This window comes from Callospermophilus lateralis, unplaced genomic scaffold (genome assembly GCF_048772815.1).
Source record: "Callospermophilus lateralis isolate mCalLat2 unplaced genomic scaffold, mCalLat2.hap1 Scaffold_66, whole genome shotgun sequence".
NCBI classification, from domain to species: Eukaryota; Metazoa; Chordata; class Mammalia; order Rodentia; family Sciuridae; genus Callospermophilus; species Callospermophilus lateralis.
The window spans coordinates 8748111-8753925 of record NW_027514882.1 but is presented as its reverse complement, the minus strand read 5'-3'; positions in this window follow the sequence as shown (position 1 = coordinate 8753925).

Here is a 5815-nt window from a genome sequence, read left to right as displayed (position 1 = left end):
TCTCGATAAAACTTTTTTTTTTAAGAGAGAGAATTTTTTTAATATTTATTTTAAGTTCTCGGCAGACACAACATCTTTGTTGGTATGTGGTGCTGAGGATCGAACCCGGGCCGCACGCACTCCAGGCGAGCACGCTACTGCTTGAGCCACATCCCTAGCCCTCGATAAAACTTTTAAGACAGAAGAACAGAGAGAAATATAAGCTTAAACTCCATAAAACTTCTCAAAATCAAAGTGAAGGTTTCTAGTAATTTTTTTTAAAGAGAGAGAGAAAATTTTTTTAACATTTATATTTTTAGTTTTTAGTGGACACATCATTTTTATTTTATTTTTATGTGGTGCTGAGGATTGAACCCAGCGCCCCGCACGTGCCAGGCAAGCGCACTACCGATTGAGCCACATCCCCAGTTCTCTAGTAATTTTTAAAATCAATTAACAGGAAAGAAAAATCTATGGACCCAAAGTTGTACTTAGAAAATTCTTGACAAATAATTGATAAAAGATGACTGCTAATTAAGTAAATATACAGCAATTACCATTTTACAAAGGGGTACATTCCAGAAGTTTATTCATAAATTTGCCCTTCAGAGCACAGAATGTATTTTCTCACAGAAAACAGGTAAAACATAACAGGTGAGCCCTCCATTCCAAAAGTGGGCCCGATGGAGTGCTGAGAACACTGTGGAATCCAGGCACTCTGAGCCCAGTGGATTGGGATGACCTCAGCTGAGTGCTCATACCAAGAGGGAGGGCCCAGTGAATCTGCCAGGGCTTGGTGGCTTCTCTGACCAATGGAGCTCAGCAGGACTACGCTGTGCAAATTTCCAAGCTCAGGCCATAAGAGCCAGGCAGCTTCCACTCCCTCTCCTGGAACATGCACTCCAAGAGTCCTGCACAGCCATGCAAGAAAGCCACCTGCAGAGTCCCTAAGACCAAATGGGGAAAGGAACCATAAGCCTGGCCTTTCCACCACCCAGGCAGGTGAGTACAGCCAACCCAGATCCTGGAGTCCAGCCCAGCCCAACCCAGCCCAGCCACAAGGTGAACACCACTGAATGACCTCGGACAGTGCAGGGACAGAAGTCTCACCCAGGTGAGCACTGCCCAACCAACCCTCAGAACCAGGAGACCTGGCAGATTTCTGGTGTAAGTCACTGATGCTCAACAGTTACTACCCAGAACACACTGCAGCTTCTTCTTTTTTTAGAGAGAGAGAGGGAGAGAGAGAAAGTGAATTTTAATATTTATTTTTTAGTTTTCAGCAGACACAACATCTTTGTTTTTATGTGGTGCTGAGGATCGAACCCGGGCCGCACGCATGCCAGGCAAGCGCACTACCACTTGAGCCACATCCCCAGCCCAGTCCACACTGCAGCTTCTAAGCAAATAAAAGCAGCACCTCTCCCTCCTTCCCCAGAGCAGTGTTCCCTCCCTGGTTTTCTTCTGGAGGACACAGGGGAATGGTGATAGTGTCAGCCCTGATTTGCCCCAGCTCTGAGCCATCAGGGCAGCTGAGGCCTTAGAGTGAACTGCATGTGTGAATGCATGCTGGGGCATGCAGAGCTGCACAGTATCACCAGCAGCATGTCTACTCAGAAACCCTCCTAGAATTTTCTGTATGGCTCTCAGTTAGGGAAGGACAGGTAACAAAAATCTGAAGAAACATCATGTAGTCACAATGTGGTAGGTTCTTGTTTTGTATAAAAACAAATGTATGGGCTGGGGATGTGGCTCAAGTGGTAGCGCGCTTGCCTGGCATGCATGCGGCCCGGGTTAGATCCTCAGCACCACATACAAACAAAGATGTTGTGTCCGCCGAAAACTAAAAAAATTAATATTAAAATTCTCTCTCTCTCTCTTTAAAAAAAAAAAAACACAAATATACCAGGGATTAAACCAAAGGTTGCTTAACTACTGAGTCCTATCTCCAGCTCTTTTAATTTTTTATTTTGAGACAGGGTCTCTAAGTCCCTTAGAGCTTCACTAAGTCTGAGGTTGGTCTTGACTTGTGATACTCCTGCCTTAGTCTCCCAGGCCACTGGAATTACAGGCATGTGCCACCACCCCAGCCAAAATGTGGCACCTTGATGCCAGAATCAAAGATACCATAAGAAAAGAAAATTACAGACCAATATTCCCTATGAACACCAATGCAAAAATTCTCAACAAGAACAGTGCCAAACAATCCAGCAGGACAGTAAATGGATTACATACCATGACAAAGTGAAATTTATCATGTAAAGGTAATCCAACAAACAAAAATCACTATAATACAACACATTAATAGAAGGGGAAAATATAATCTTTTTTTGGCTGGGGATATACCTCACTTGGTAGAGTGCTTACCTTCCATGCACAAAACCCTGGATTCAATCTCCAGCTCCCCAGCACCACAAAAAATAAATAAATTTAAATTAAAAAAAAATCTTTTCTTCTCAGATTGAACCCACTTTACCACTGAGCTACATCCCCAGACCTTTTCACTTTTATTTTGTTTTGAGACAGTTGCTGAGGGTCTCACTAAGTTGCTGAAGTTGGTTTTAAACTTGGAGTACTCCTGCCTCCACTTCCTGAGTCTGGAATTACAGGTGTATGCCACTGTACCTGGCTCACGTGATCATCAAAGGTCTTAACAAAATTAACAACCTTTCATCATTAATACAAAACCCCCAACACTGGAAGGATTCAGTAGCACACACCTGTAATCCAGCAACTCAAGAGGCTAAGGCAGAAGGATGACAAGTTCAAGGCCAGTCTCCTAATCATGTTAGTGAGACTGTGTCTCAAAATAAATTTAAATGGGCTGGGAAGTAGCTCAGTGATTAAGCATCCCTGGTACCCTCCCCCACCATAACAAACAAACAAACAAACCACCAGCAGACTAGGAATAGAAGGGAACTTCCTTAAAATGACAAAGGGCTTTTACAAAATAAAATAAACAAACAACAAAAAAAAAAACACAACTAACTTCATAATCACTGGTGAAACACTGAAAGCTTCCCCAAAGACCAGGAACAACATAAAGATGCCACCTTCCACCACAGCTATTCACCACTGTACTGAACATCCTACCCATAATCAGGCAAGGAAAGAAGGAAAAGGCATCCACCCACACTGGAAAAGAAGAAATAATCTCTTTATCAGATGGCATGACTCTACATAAAAAATATTCCAGGGACTGGGGTTATAACTCAGTGGTAGAGAACTTGCTTAGTGTATGTGAGGTACTGAGTTTAATTCTCAGCACCACATATGAATAAATAAAATGAAGGTTCACTGACAACTAAAACAATTTTTTTAAAGAATATTCCATAGAATTCACAAAATAAAGATCTATAAATAAAACTACTTATTAAAAATAAATATTAGAAGTAACAAATGGATTTAGCACAGTTGTAGGACATAAGACCAACAAGCAAAAATCAGTTATATTTTTATATACCAGCCATAAACAATCCAAAAAGAAAACAATTCCATTTACACACACACACAAAAAAAACCCACACAAATAAATATGTAGGAATAAACTTATTCAAAGAGGTGAATGATTTCACCAAAACTATAAAATATTGCTGAAAGAAATTAAAGAAGATAAGCAGGAGTGTAACTCAGCAGGTCATGGGTTTGATCTTGAGCACCACCAAAATATAAATAATAGAAATTAAACAAGACATAAATAAATGGAAAGACATCCCATGTTCATGGATTAAAAGACTTAATAATGTTAAGATGGTAACTCCCCAAAGCAATTTATGAATTCAATACAATCCTTATCAAAATCCCAATGACCTATTCTGCAGCTAACCCTCCAATTCATACAAAATTTAAGAAGAACCAAACAGGCAAAATACAGAAAATAAAACAACAAAGTGGAAGATTAATTCTTTTCAAATTTATGCTTCAAATTTTAACTATAGATGGGTATGGTAGTAATCCCAGCTACTTAGGAGGCTAAAACAGGAGGACTTCAAGCTCAAGGCCAGTCTTGGCAATTTAACCAGACCCTGCCTGATTCAAGATAAAAAATAAAAAGAGCTGGGATGTAGCTCAGCAGTACAGCATCCCTGGTTCAATTCCTAGTAAAAGTATTTTTAAAAAAAGACTGCTACAAAGCTACAGTAATCAAAGCAGTGTGTTACTGACATAGGATAGATTTGAGTCTAAAAATAATTGCAAACATCTATAGCCAATTTATTTTCAATAAGAATGCCAATACCTTTCACTCGGAAAAGAACAGGCTCTTCAATAGATGGTACTCAGAAAACTGAATGACCACCTACAATAGAATTAAATGGGACTCCTACCTCAGTTCAAACACAAATATTAACTCAAAACCTTAGTCCAAATGTAAGTGTAAAATCAAAATGGATCAAAGACCTAAGTAAAACATAAAACTAAAAACATATTGGTAAATCTTTATGACCTAGTATTTGGCAATAGATTATTATATTTAACACCAACAGCACAAAAAAAAAATAGTGGCTGGGGCTGTAGCTCAGTTTAGAGCGCTTGCCTGGCACATGTGAGGCACTGGGTTCAATCCTAAGCACCGCATAAAAATAAATAAACAAAGATATTGTGTTCACCTACAACTAAAAAAAATTTTAAAAGAAACAAAATGAATAAACTTGACTTCATTAAAAACTTCAGTGCAAAGGAAATTATCAAGAAAATGTGTGAAAACCCCTACAAAATGGAACAAAATATTGCCAGTCATATCTAAAAAAGGTTTACTATAAAGATCAAGCATGCTGGCACACACCAATAATCCCAGAGACTAAGGAGGTGAAGGCAGGAGGATCAAAACTTCCAGGTCAGCCTAGGCAAAAACCTGTCTCAAAATAAAAAAGGACTGGGATATAGCTCAGTAATAAAGCAATAAAGCACCCATGGGTTCAAACCCCAGTACAAAAAAAAAAAAAAAAAAGATGAAAGGCTTTACTATTCAAAAAAAAAAAAAAGAACTCTTAAAACTCAACAACAAAAAATAAACAACATCATTAAAACATCATCATATATATATATATATATATATATATATATATTTGCACACACACACACACACATATATATACACACACACACATACATACATACATGAATGCATAACAAAAACATGAAAAGACATTCAGTATCACTGGTCATCAAGGAAATACAAACCAAAACCACAATGAGATACCACTGCACACCCACTAGGATAGTTTTAATCAGAAAACCCAAAATAAGTGGTAGCAAAGATGTAAAGAAATTAGAAAACTGCTGGCCAAAATAAGTTAAAAGAGAATTACATATGATCAGCAATTTCACTCCTATGTATATACTCAAGAAAAAGGAAAACATGTCTATACAGAAACTGGTATACAAATATCTATGGCAGCATTACTCACAATAGCAAAAGAAGATGAAAACAATCCAAATGCCTATGAACAGAAAATGGATAAACTGTGGAATACATACACATCAATTATCAGCAGCAAAAATACTACAACATGGATATTCCTCAAAAACGTTATGCTAAGTGAAGGAAGCAGACACCAAGATACTACAAAGGTCACACGTTGTATGATATTCTGAAAACAGACAAACCTATTGAGACAGACAGCAGATTAAAGGAAAAGCAAGGTAAGGGATCAGAGAATGACGGCATTGACTTTTTAATCAGTGGTGTTTAGGGGAGACCCCTCCAAAGAGGTGAAATCTGAATAGAGACCTGAATAAATTGGAGAATATTATTCCTGATAAATAATGAAAGAAAACAGAGGACTTAAGTCAGGTGCAGTGATACACACCTGTAATCCCAACAACTCAGGAGAAT